The sequence below is a fragment of the Callithrix jacchus genome, chromosome 2 (genome assembly GCF_049354715.1).
Source record: "Callithrix jacchus isolate 240 chromosome 2, calJac240_pri, whole genome shotgun sequence".
NCBI lineage: Eukaryota > Metazoa > Chordata > Mammalia > Primates > Cebidae > Callithrix > Callithrix jacchus.
Genome location: NC_133503.1, coordinates 121,916,028 through 121,930,329, shown reverse-complemented (window position 1 = coordinate 121,930,329; position 14,302 = coordinate 121,916,028). Strand labels below are relative to the sequence as shown.

Below are 14,302 nucleotides of genomic sequence, written 5' to 3'. Positions count from 1 at the left end.
GCACTGTCATTCTCCATGAACCCCAACCACTTGCAGGAGGAACGACATTGCTCCATTCATTCCAAATTTACAGCATTAAGAATTAAGAAAGTCTCTATAATGTCTGCATTATTTAAGAGTAATGATTCCTGATGAAATCTGCCTGTAATACTTTTACTGTTCTCACTGCTTGCAGTATCACCAATTTCCTTTTCAATGCACTCAAAAGATTCTCTTCATGTACTTTGAGCTTTGTTTACATTGGCTGTATTTTAAAAATATATACTGAAATATATATACTTGTACAATAAAATGACAATGTACAGCAAATGAATTATGGTGACAATAAATAAATGTTACACTATCACCTGAAGCTAAACCATGAATTTATATAACAGGTATCCCATAATTTCCATATTTAATAGGAATATGGCTTTTTGCAGTAAACATTAAAATAGTATCAAGTACATTGAATAGTCTTTTCTATAATCTTATTTTTACAATGGTATTCGTTGTCATATAGCATTCTTTAATTATTTTTCTTACACAGGCAAAAATAACATAAGAACATCAATGCTATTTTCATATTCTTAAAAGAGAGGGGTAAGGAATGAATGCTTTCAGCACCCTCTATTTTGTTATGCTTCAATATTGTCTGTAAAGTAACATAGCTACTACTAAATTCTTGATTTGAACAAGACCAAAATTATTATAGTGTACTTTACAGTTATTTCATGCATGAATGTTAAAACATACTGAAATTACAGAACTTTCATAGACTTTTTTTTTCAGTATTCAGTGAATACTGAGGTTGTCAATAAGAGCTGCTTTAAATAACTGACAATTTTCTTTGCTCACTAACTATATAGTAGATCATTGCAAATTATTTTCTTTCTCATGCTGCTATTCACTTACATACTGCATATTTGCTTCAATTCTCCAAGGGAAGAAATGTGGCTCTTGTGGGAAAGGTCCACCCCTTTCTACATGTTTGCTTCCTTGAACGAAAGGAACACACCCCCTTACATTCTTTGAAATGTGTCCAACAATTGTAATAGAACTGTATTATTGACTAAATTAGAAAACCTTAAGTAATAGTCACATATTGTTAATATGCTGTGTATTTTGAGTCAGGAGAACTAAATGACACATACACAGATAACAGAAATAAAGTTCAATCTAGTGTCTACACTTGGATGCTTAGAATGTTTGTAAGTATTAGTAGAAGAAACCTGTTAGTGTTTTTGTGTACGTGTGTGTTGTATGACACCTCAGGAAGAGGCCCATAAATGTTACAAGTTTTTGAGGGCATGGGTCTTTCAATATAAGACCCATTAGAGCAATGACCCCTTCCTTTCATAAGTATATTAGAGAAAAAATATTTAGAAGCTTAGGAAGTAGAATCAGAGAGCTGTTTGAAGTCACAAACATGCAAACATATCACAATTCCACATTCATCATTCTAATGGCAGAAAACTCACACCAGAGTTGGTACCCACTAACTTCTACCTCCTCAAAGCAAGCTGCTGGATATTATGCTGTAACAAGACTTCCCATTACGTAGAATAATGTATTTTCTTCCAAGGCAAGTTTTTCTTTTGTTGTTTATTCCACATTTATAATTTTGCATTCATCTTTAATTTCATCTTTTCTAAATATTCTTTTTTTATTCCACTTTTACATAGAAATTTGCAAGTGTAAAGACACAGCAGGCAAAAAACGTATATCTCTTTTAAGATATTTTAGTGTTTAACTGAAATGGATAGTCCTTGTGCAATTTGTTTATCAGGCATTTCAGAATGAACTCAACTATATAATTTCAAGGCCTACAAAATGGAAGCTTTGTTATTTCCCTATGTTTCTCACTTGAAATAACGGTGAATAAAAAGAGTGAATATATAACTGGGACTGGAGATAATAAACTTATTAAAACTTAGTAAGATATTGTTATGGTCAAAGAAGACCCGCAGGCGTGTGCCACAAATCCACTCAGATGAGACATCTCATTCACCAACATTCTCTATCTTATTATAATAATGCACAGAAAATTAAACACATAAATATTCATTTTATGTATCCATAAGATGTAGGCAATGAAAATGCAATGTTTACATTTATGGGTGACTCATTAGTGCTTTATTGTGTGAAACACTAGGAGGCATCAGTTGGGTAAAAAAGGACTTCAATTTTAGAAGAAGCAAGAAATTACTGTAAAGTTGGGTGAGTAAGAAGTTCAGATTTTCAAAATGTTGTTATGTAAACCAAAACTTTATTCTCTGAAATAAATTCTCAAAACATCATATTCTGTTGTAAAGAATAATCTTTACATAGCATTCATGATATATATATATATAATTTGACCAACAAATTTTTATCAAGATATATTTCAGATGTATGGATTCATAACTATGTAATTACACATTTTTATGTAGAATATATTTGGTAACAGAATATCATAATGGATATTGACTACGATGCATTTTCTGCTGAATTACTGAATAACATGAGTGTATGTTTTATTTCCGGCAAATTCTGTTTTGTGCTCTTTACAATGCCTCTGAAAATGTCTAATACATTTAAGCCTTATAATACCTGCTTCATGTAAGCAGACAATTTGATGTCTGTTCATAAAGAAATGATAGAACTTAAAATTTAAAACAATGAAGACATGCATGAAAAGGACATGTTTTCTCTTAACTTCACTGTTGAAAGCCTGTCATTTGAAAACTGAGTTTTCCATTGTTTGAATGGTTCATAATGATGAAGCAACAGGGTCGAAGTATACTTATCTAGCAATCATTTGAAATTGGAGTGTCTTGCCATTCCTCAACAATCAGCTTTTATCTTTGCCCTATCAAAATAACATGTGAACTGTGTAATCTGCCTTTTGTAAGGTGCACAGACTCTGTTGTCCCTCCTGGTTTTGTGAATCACCTCTGTAATCTGGTTTGATTTCCTAAAGATGACAGATCTCGGTGAACAGTCAAGCTTTACTGAGTGCAAGACAGTCCACCCGTCTATGAGATTAAGGTACAGGGTTATGGACGGGGGTCTTAATCACCTATCTTTCCACATGCAGCACACTGATGGAACATCAGTGATTAAATCCTTTCATCATGTCCAGGCAATCACCATATTAGCATAGAATGAATATGTGTATTTTGGTAAGTCTTAGATATTAATTTGTCTGGTATTTTCTCAGATGATGTGCTTTTGAAAAAAGAAGTATAAATTTATTAATAATCTCTTAACAGTCCACCTTGTGCCCATTAATTGCATATTAAATTCTTCTATGTTGCTTTGAATCATGTCCTCAAAACCAGAGTTCTCTTTAATAACTACGCCTTTGTTGTTATGTAGCACAAGTATTGCTGCACAGCTATTTCCCCATTTTTGTCACTTTCTGAGATTTCATGGACTCAAATTATACCACACTTTAGAGTTGAGAAATAAAACCACAAAAAATACTACAATAAACAGAAGAAAGTTTTAAAAGATAATGTTAACATACGCTAAAGAATTACTCAGTGCTGTTCTTTATAAAAGATGTTTAAATACAATAAATTATTTATGAGAAAGATACATTTGTAGTGTTATGAAATTTATTGATTCAGTAAAGTTAGGGCCAAGGAAAATATTTCGGGTATCATTTACCCTAAATTGTGCAAAATGAACATGTTTACAAAAAAGACAAAAGGCAAGGTGCCTCTTGTTGCCTAAGTTTCATGGAGTTATCTAGTGTTAATGTGCTTCTATATTGAAAAGTTAATATCTGTGATTGCAAACTTTTAAAATATGAATAGCTCAGAAAAGGTGAAAAACTGTTTTTATTATAAAGTGCTCATTTGTTATTGAAATAAAAAACAAGTTAACATTTAATAAAACTTACACTTTAATATTATATTTCAATAGATTCCACATGCACAGCAATCAGGATATAAATAGTGTAATTAATTAATGAAGTAAAATGCTATCTTTCTTAAGAAGTCTGAAAAACATGTCAAACATTCCAAAGCTGTGTGAATTATATTAATAAAAATAGTAGAGTTTTATAAAATTTAGTAACACTTGAATTAAAGATAACAGCCACCTACTGTCTCCTTGACGGGAGAACCAAATTTTAAGCAAATGTTATGTTTAAAGACTGCTTTGGTGAAAACTTTTAGAATTGAGTTAGTAGCTGACTACATAGCTAAATGTACTTTTCTACAAATAGAATGAGATATTTGATTTAAAATATTTCTTTCCTCTTGAAATAGGATGTTAGATAAGGACATCTCATTTTACCTATCAAGTTCTCAATCTTGCTTTAGAACTACTTCTTTTAACTTAAATAATTTCATACACACACTGGAAGACAACACTATGGCTTATTAACTGCATTATCTTTAATTGAAACTGATGGAGAAACAAAAATACTGCTTATAACATATTCATACATAGTTTTAAAGACTACAAAATTGACATTATTTTTTAAAATTAAATAAGATGTTTTAGTTTCAAATTAGAGATTGTTGATCTATTTAAAGCTAAAATTGGTATGCAATGCGAGGTTAAATAGGGTTTACAGGTGGTCACATTTCCACGTCCTACCAAGTCTCTAGGGATTGGAGTTATTATATTCCACATAAACATCTTTACTCTGCAACCACAATTCCATTGCAAGGTGCCAGTGAAAAGTAGGCTGGTCACTTTTTTTTTTTTTTGGACTGATATAATGAGGTGGCTGGAGTTTCCTTTATAGCACTAAGAAAATATATGCAGTCACCACCAAGTATTTCATAAGACAGTTACGTTAGTTTCAGATTCACAATAGTAAAACGCACTTTGTGTCAAAGCAATTCTCCACTGAGGACCGGTTAAGGAACTGGCAGAGAGCCCAATTCTACTTATTATATTGTCGGCATTTACATATAAAGTATTTTATACAAAAGACATGCATTCCTATAATGTGACAAAAAAAAAAAAAAAGCCTTTCTCCGAAGAATGATAACTACTTAACTACTGGACTTTGAATAGCCAGAAATGAATCATATATAAAATTTCCTTTAAAAATCAATAGCCATGTTTAGGGAAGGAGATAACATTAGCATTAAATTTAAATACTTGCATAATCTTTAACAATACAATGAACAATGTGCTGCATGTATATATACTTTCTTTGTGCCAAACTTCATCATTGAGTTTGGTAACTTTCATTCCAAGTCAAAAGAGAAGGCAATTTAAGTGACTTAACCTTGCTTGCTTTTAAACAGCTATATATTTGACTTGACCTGAACAGCAATCCATATGCTGAAATCGAGCGTGAATTGTGAAATGTGTAGACTACCATGGCAAGGATATTACTTTTTGTCCACACCAATTAAGAAGCCCTCTGTCAAGCCAGCACTTTAGTGAAGGAAGAAAATGCACAAAGGTATACTCTGACAGCCATGCTTTAGCTCAAACTAATCCCAAGAATTAGTGGCTCAGAAGCATAACCCAGGGCAAATCAGTGTCTTTGGGGGGACTCATGGGAGCATCTTTCCACAGTGAACTAACTGCTAAATCTTAAGACATCTACTTCAAGGTCACAGAACATGCTGTGAAATATTAAAATCCACCAGGTTCCACACGCTCCACCATATCAGACATGCTAATGACGTGAACTAACTTCATGAAACTTTAAACACACTGGTGTGATAGGAACGAGTCAGGAGTGATTTCAATAGCTGATGGCAAACCGATACGACTATCTAAAAAGTTACTTTTAGCAACAAACAAGGAAATCATGGAATCTAACGAAAAGAATGCACAACGAGCCTCAACTTCAGCCTTCAAAAAAAAAAAAGAGGCACAGGGATAGATAGACATAGTGCCATGGAATATATTGATGCAGATTTTAGAGACAATACCGGGGTTTTCTATTTCCTCGAGAAATGTCAGGGGTACTTACATGAAGGAAGACCCGATCAGATTAGTCCTTGGGATATTTTCCTTTCTTAAGAGAGAGAGAAAGAGAAAAAAAAAATAACAATAATCTTTACTTCGTCCAGCGTTGAAGTGCTTCTCCACCTGATTCAAACATGCAGCCACGGCGACCCACACAGAACCTTCAAAGTCAATCCAATAGCAGCCCGAAGATGTCTGGGTGTACGCGTGTGCTCAAGTGTCTGTGACTGCGAGCAGAGCGAGCGGAGTGCTGCTGGAGACGATGTGTGCGTGTGTGCGCGCGCGAGAGGAGCGCGCGCAAGGGGGGGCGCGGGGCCGCGCATTCGCGCGCGCGCCAAGGCCGCTCCGAAGAGGAGGAGGAGGAGGAGGAAGAAGGAGGAGGAAGAGGAGGAGGAGGAAGAGGAGGAGGAGGAGGAGGAGGAGAAAGTGGCTCTCAGCGGCCGGTCGGATTAAAAGTAACCAGACTCGTCCAGAAAACTGCGTCCAGGAAGGAAGTGACAGAAGACGAATGGGAAAAGGAGAACAGCTTACAGCGTTTGAAACATCGCGTAAAAAGACTGGAGGTGGTGGGGGCGGGGGGATGGAAGGATACTGGGAGGGGAGGCGGGGGTGGCAGAGAAGACGGAGCACGCAGGGTTGGGGTTCTAAGCAGCACGTCCGATGAAGTGTCTTTTGCCTCCTTTTCCCCCCCCTTTATTTAATTTTGTCCTTGCCTTTGCTTCTCGCTGCCTTTTTCTCTCCGTCTCTCTCTCTCTCCCCCACAATCCCAAACCGTTGACTCTCTCCTCGCGAGCTGGAGAAATCATCAGTTTCACTCTTGCAAAAGGGGGGCGGGACTAGACCTCGGAGCCTTTTAATAAAACAAACATACAGCAGCTCCCTCCTCACCCCTCCAGTCTCAACTAGATTGATAAATTACTCCACTACACTACTTTAATTATGTATATGGTATGCAGAATAAATCACTGAACATCAGTACCTCAATCAAGCACTTTTAAATGATAATTGCATCTTGGTGAATCAATCTTTCCATTCCTGACATTTTGCTAATTTTAGTTTTACGGTGGGGTAATAGCACATGCCATACGCAAACCTAATGACAATTCTTTATTGCACAAAATGAAGACAACACGGCGAGCGGCGGCTCCCTGCTCCTCTCCCGGCGCCTCTGCGGAGGACGCTCGGAGAGAACCTCGTCTCCCGCTGCCGCGCGCTCGCTCCCGGAGGACGCTGCGAGCCTGCCAGCAGGGAAGTCCTTCTAAAGTCGGGATCTTTCCTCTGACCAATAGGAACGCGACCCTAATAGTTGCTCTTGTGACTTTTCCCCCTTTTGGACACGCGTTAGCCACTTCTCTCTTCCACCGGTCGGTGCGCTCCTCAGTTACTCACGCGTAAAAGCCACGGTCCAGGATGTCTGCAGCACTAGATTCCAGCGTGCTTTTCCTGCACGCCCAGAAGTCGCGGTTTTCACCCTGAGAGGTTGGAGCGCTAGAAAGCGAGCCGAAAGGTTTCTCTAATGCTAGTAATGTACGAAATAATAAAATAATTACCGGTATCTGAGATCTCGACTTCATCGCGGGGCCATGAACTTTCTAATCAGTTTGGAAATATTTACCGAGGCAGCAGCTTCCTCGGAGATTCCGCCCCACCTCCTTCCCACTCTATCTCTTCCACACCTTACTGGACTTCATCCAGGTCATTAACATGTAAACCAAACCAACTTCCCAAATGCATTAGGCTACCCTAGCCGATAGCTGATGACTTCACTTATCCTGAAGAGTTTCAGCTGCACAGGAAGCAGAAATAGAGACTGATAAGGGAGGATACTTACGTTAAGGTTAAAGCATGCTAAACACTTTTCCTTACCAAAAAATAGGTTTTAATATTTAGGAAAGGCTACTAGAGATTGGGCACCTCCCGCCCTAACCAACTATTAATGTATACCACACCCAATAAAGCCAAAGATAAAAATACATCAACTAGTATAGAATCATGAAAAGACAGGATTGCATGCCAGTAGAATTACAGATTACATAAAATGTTTAAATCAAATTAATTAAAAAAAATATTGTGAAAGCAAGAAGAGAAAATTCATAGAACATGGAATGTATGAGCATAGACAATAGGAGTATATTGAAACATCTAGCTAACTGAAGATATTCCCTCACTTTAGAAAATTCCTTTTAGCACTGTGTTTAACCCAATGGCTAGTTGTAGTTCCTGTAAAGTTTAGCAATATGCCTTCAGACGACTATTTTTATGTATGAGGACAGTATGGTTCAAAAAGCCTCCTGCTTCAATGTAGGAGGTATTTGATGTGAGTACCTTTCCTTGGAAGAGTGGGCTCAACATTTAGGCAACGGTCCCAAGGCTTCACTTGAAAGGGGAAGGTTGATTTTTATAGGCAAGTACAACTACATCTGAACAATCTTCAAGCTTCCAGCTCATCATTGTGACTATCAGCACAGCTAAGAAGATTCCCTCCCTTTTATTATAGGAATGCAGCACAAACTGTCACAAAGCAAAACCCATCTGAAATAGTAGTATTTCTTGTAGATGAGCATCTGCAATGTATTTTGTTTGCCAGTTTGTTTTTCAAATGGTGAGTTTGCCATTACCATGAATTCATTTTAATAATATGGCAGACAGCCTCTGTATCAGTTTCCATTCAAAGTACAACTTCTCTGAAAATCCAAAAATTTAAAGGGCAAAGATATTTGGAATACTAAGATATGTCTATATATGGTGGTAAAAATAAAATTAATTTTCTTCAAGATTCACAAAGGTCCTGAAAAAGCAAAGCATTCAAAGGATCATCTAAATTTATTGCCATGACACCTAAAATTAACGCAGTGAATTACAGCTGTCTATTTGACATGAGCAAACACATAGCTAATGCATGAATTTCAGCCATGCTATTTTTGATGAATTATAGAGGGTATTTCTATTTCCCACAGTGCACTTCAGTTTTAGATTTGTTTCCTTTCAAAAAGAAATTATTTTATCTTTTCATATTTTAAATAATTATTTAATGATAAACATAAACTCATAATTTTCAATGATAGTGCAAGCATTCAAAAATAAGTATAACCCCACACTGGATAATTTGAAAATAATTTGGATCTGGAAAGTATCACAGGTGGCCTTTTAAAATATAGGATTTTCCCCTCAGCAGATTTAGCTTCTTAATTATGTGTGACCTAAGTTAATATTACCATTAGTTTTCTTCCCATGAGTCTTCAGAGTTGAAGCAGAAGAGAAAAGGTATGAAGAAATATACAATAGAAAATCACCTGAGATTTAAAATTATGCATGAGTAATCCACAAATTAGTTAATCCAGAGTGTGCTTTGTATTCTTTAAATACTTCTGGACTTTTGTTTTCTATTTTAGTTTTAGTTTTTTTTAAAACTAAAATCATCCTGATCCTTGCCATCTACTGGTACTTAGGATTGGACTATTTTCTCATGTAGGGAGGAGCTTGTACTAGGTGTCAAGAGACCTGGATTCTCTATTTAGTTCAAAATTTTTGCCATTCTAAGGGATTCGTTCTTTCTAGGCTTCAGTTTACTTATGTGTTAAATGAGTTCTCTAACCTCTTCCAGTTCTATGATTGGAAAACAGAAATGTTTCTACCCTTTAAGCCAATTGCAAGGTAGGGTCTATCCAGTGAAATAATTGGTGACATTTCCTTTCAAAGAAAATTATGTCTGGGATTGATGTACTATTGGACCAGCTTTTTTTCTAATCCCAAATATTTCCTTCATTAAGTAATAAATGTTTTATCGTGAATGTAAATATACAGCCACTTGTTTTTTCCTCAAAAGAATTATGTGTAGCAATATATTTAATTAAAGTGCCATAGAAGTTACAGAGAGCATGCTCCTCTGGATTTTAACTCCAGGAAAAGCTAATATTGCAATTTCTGTTCAGAGCAGCATACCATCTTACTCCATCCTCCTCTCTTCACTACTTCCCCACATTAAAGCAGCAGTCCACTAAAGCCCTGTGCACTGGGTCTGCCTGCTTTTAAGCCTGGCCCACGCTGGGTGTAGCTCTTGAAGTGAGCTTTAAAAAATTATTTTAAAGTGAACTGGGGCGGTTGCCACAGCAACCCACCCTGAGAAGAAGAAAGGCTATAGATTAATCTACCCCTTAAGATTATTCAACTGTATAGTATTTGTTCCTCAGCCAGAATACTTTTAACACAAACATGATAAGTGAACATGGTAGTTTAGAAAATTCTAAAAAGTAGTAAGACACAAATTCCAATTGCATTACATGTTTTAATCTTTGTCTAGTTACAGTTTTGATGATATACAAGACTTCCCATGAAACAGAATAATTGTATAAGATACAGTACTTGCAAAAGTAGGCCCTGAAAGGCGACGTGATCTTAAAGCAAAATCGTGTGTCATTGCTTATAATATAAAGTGTATAGTGGTCATTAAACTCTTTATTACTGTTACAAACATCTATGTAATACCTAAGATCAAGGAGTTTGGCAGTTTTACCTTTATGGTAACTTTGTGGTAAATGATAAAACAAATGTGAACACTTACCACATACACTTCTTTACTGCCACACTCATTTGCCTTCCGTTCTCTACTTCATCTCTTCATAGAAGTTACTTCACAGTTTGCAACTCTTCTTTGGCACCTGAAAATGTGGAAGTTCAAAAAAGTATATAGTATTTTGTCAGTGCTGATATTAAAGTGCTTTCAAATAGATTTATTTCTAAAACTTCTAATCTGAAGTAACAATATTCTGATATTAAAATGTTTTGAATATAATTGAAATTGTCATTAATTGTGATAATCTTTAATATAAATAGTGCCAAATATCTAAATTTCAAAAATTCACTAGGTGCAGCATTAACCCAAGCAGAATACGCAGCATATGAACTGTTTGCGATTGAGAATTTGCAGTATACCAAGGATTTGTTATTTCACGACAAGGTTTACACATATCTAAGGATTCTATATTTATCTTTATTTCTGTACCTTCAGTTTTGTATCTGATAGAGAATTACAGAAGAAAGTCAAATCCATTATATCCCAAGCTAACACAATTTGTCAAATTGGGAAATGTTTGCAATGCAGTTGAGGATGCTGAAAGGGCTTATTTTATGCATTGCCTAAAGGCCAATTTTAAATACTTTGGGATTAGTGATGTGTATTCAGTACAGTTTATAAATTCTATTACCAATAATACCTTATTCTTCCAAGCAGTGTTTAACTGTACTGAGCAGAGACACATGCTCCTGTGTTCTGATTTCTGTTTTAGCCTGGCTTTCCATGACTTTGTGCACACAAATGAACCTTTCCTTGGCTTCAGACTGAGACTAGTCCCAGAAAGAGAATCAGCCTTGAGACATATCAGACCAGGTTGGTCAGTATCTATTTTCCCATTTGTAATAGAAGGAGGACTTTTCATAGGGAAGAATCACTTATAAAGCATCCACTTTTGGGTTGACTTCTCTGAGGTTTATTTTTATTTTAAGTTGCTTCAGAGTTAAAGAAAGATGAAGAATTTTGGCCAGTTTTACTTTACGGGTGTTAATTGAGTTTAATCTTTTAGGCTTAGGCCCACAGTGAATGAGGCCAAACTTGGTCTTGTAGTCACTACAAGTGATCTGGTGAATTCTCTTTCTTCAAGTTGTACTTCATTTTACAGTCTATTAAGTGAGAATCATAATACACATCTCCCAGGGCCTATTACCTCACGGAAATGAAATCTTCATGAAATAACATCTGAAATGTATGGTAAGGTTTTTAAAAAATGTCATTACAAATTATGATATATTTATTCCTTTTCCTGTAATCAGTATGTCCAAATAAGGGTTGATCAGTAATTTGCTTGCAAGTGTGTGACTGATTCAGAAATACCCACATGCATGACTAAATTTAATGCGACTTTACCTTTACTTACAAAATTGTTAAATGTTGTTCATTGTAACATTGATTCTATCCCATTTCTTGAAATATCACAGAAATCTTCAATTCAAGGAATGGATTTTCACACTTCCCCTTTTAACTGTTTCTTTTAGATACCTTACTGTGTGTGTGCTTTTTCATTTAAAAAAATCTTTACCCGGGGACAGGGTGGAAGTGAGGATTAAAAATCTCGTCCTGCGTTTTGGTGCCCACTTCTTTGTTTGGAAAGCAGAGCGCTGGGACTCAATCCGGGCGGCTCTCAAAAATCCAGACGAGGGACGCCTCTGGTTTCAGCAACTCAGTCGGCTGAGTTATTGATTGCAGGCAGCAACAATCCCTCCGGTTGATTTGCGTGAAAAGTGAATCCGCGCTAGCTGGGCGTTCAGCAGAGGCGCAACAGCCGCAACGCCATCCAATTATTGCCGATCCTCCCCTCCAACACTGCTCTCATCACCTATATACTCTTTTCTCTGCCCGTCTCTACTTCCCCCCACCCACTTTTCTCCCGGGCCGACGGAGCTGAAGGGGCGGGGGTTCCTTCCTTGGAGTGTTTCTAGAGCTCGGAGGCTGCTAGTAGGGGGTGAGTGCGCCACGTGCGTGCGCCACGGGCGAGCAGAAGGCAGGCTCGGGGCCCTCCTGGACCTGGGTGCGACGAGGGGGCGGCCACGCTGGTTTCGCGTGGGGAAGAAAGCGGGTGTGCCGACTTGTATTTAGTTGGGGGTTGGGGACTTTATGGCTGGGGGAAAAGCGTCCGGTGGTTTGTTGGTAAAGAGGGTGCGTGGTGGGCTCTGGGGAATGGAGGAAGGCGCAACGGCTGTGGGTGGACTGCGGAAACGGGCGGTGACAGTGCCGGGGTAGTTGTCCTGCTGGTCTGCTTTTGGGATCCTGGAATAAAGAAAGGCGATCCCAAAGAGCTGGGGATGGGCTCCGAGCGACCCACGAAAATGCAAGGGCCCAGTAAAATGAACCCACCCATTAACAGTGCACAAAGCGCTGGCACACGGTCCGCGTCTGGTGACGCAGGCTGCCCGAAGCGCTCCAACCATTTTGCAAGCCTGGGAGAGCAAGAGGGGCTCTGTACGTAAGTCTAGCCGCCGCCCCTGTCCGGCTCTGGCCAGCCGTTTTTCACCTGACAGACCAATAGGAAAGAGCACGCGCCCCAAACTGGATTTTGTAGTCTGAGTTCTCAGCATCTAAGGAATTATTTAAAAAAAAAAAAAAAAAAAAAAAAAAAGCCAAATCCTAGCTGTATTAAGCTAACTCATGTGCGAGTTTTGGCTAGGAAAAGGCCACAAAGTAGAGCAAGAAGTAGCGTATTCAGGATAAAACACACACTCTAAAGACAAAACAGAAAACTTCCTTTCTCCTTGTACCCCCTTTATTTGTTAACACAGGGGAAATGTGCTGGAATATCTCGCAAAAATTCTGTCACAGGAGGCAGATGTCTGTGCCTTCTTTGATCTGTCTGGGGAGCTGTTCCAAGGCACCAAGCAAGGTGTAAAAACGTTTATGTTATTGTGTTCTTTAAACACTTAGCGGCTACCAAGATGGTAGCCACTAGCCACATGTAGCTATTTAAATGAATTAAAATAAGATAAAATAAAAATAAGAAATTCAGTCCCTCAGTTCCACTAGCCATGTTTTAAGTGCTTAATTGCCACACGTGGCTAGTGGCTCCCTTATTGGACAGCGACAAGTCGAACATTCCCATCATTGCATAACGTTCTACTGGAGAGTGCTGCTATAGAGTTTAAAATGAATGCTGGTTAAAAAAAATAATAAATTACGTTATGACTGATAACCACATTTTAGGACACCGTTGGAGTTTCTGTTACTTGGCACTAGTGTGAGAAGCTTTAAAGTCAGAATTTCAGTATTTTGCTGCTGAAAGAGACCTTGGGGAACACCTCACGCAAGCACCTAATTTTTTTATAGGCAAGAGAAATCGGGCCCAGAGATGTTAAACGATGCCCCCAAAGTCATGCCATAAATTTGGAAAGAAGAGGGCCCCTAACAGGGTCCAGTATACTTTGTGCCTGAGCAGGACATCTTGCTAGGCAAATTCACATTATAGAAAGGCAGCCTGACCGAAAATTGTAGGCAAGAGTACCCTTTTACAAGAAAAAAATACTGCTACGTATTCCTCCAGGAGGAAATTCCACTTAATAAAGAATAAGGAGCATGGGGAATAATACTATCTCCCAAACTAAAAATGTAACATTGGTAGTGTCATCATACAATGCCTTTTCTAAGAGGCTAATTGGGATAACATTGTGCTTAATTCTATTAAAAATTCTGAGGAAATGGGATTATCCTCTTAAAGAGCTGAAAAACATTCTTAAGGTCAAGGAGGAAAGGTTTTATGTAAGGTGAAAATTTTAGCAAAGCATAATCTTTCTCAAATTTGATAAAGATGTCAGATAAATTGACTATGATATAACTAGGATGGTGTTGGCT

At 37.6% G+C, this 14,302-nt stretch overlaps 1 protein-coding gene across 47 annotated transcripts in view; it reads right to left on the bottom strand.

Moving 5' to 3' along the window:
* The window catches only part of MEF2C (myocyte enhancer factor 2C), a 177,141-nt gene that overhangs the window by 150,618 nt on the left and 12,221 nt on the right, over positions 1–14,302 (bottom strand). For 15 of the 47 annotated variants that reach the window (XM_002744773.5, XM_017969796.4, XM_017969794.4 and 12 more), the window contains exon 1: positions 5,915–6,184. The gene's annotated coding sequence lies outside the window, so the exon portion shown is untranslated. Of the gene's footprint in view, positions 1–5,914; positions 6,185–6,623; positions 6,697–7,460; positions 7,509–10,471; positions 10,569–14,302 lie in introns of those variants that run through there. The other 32 variants (XM_054252121.2, XM_078365224.1, XM_078365213.1 and 29 more) reach the window with 3 other exon arrangements.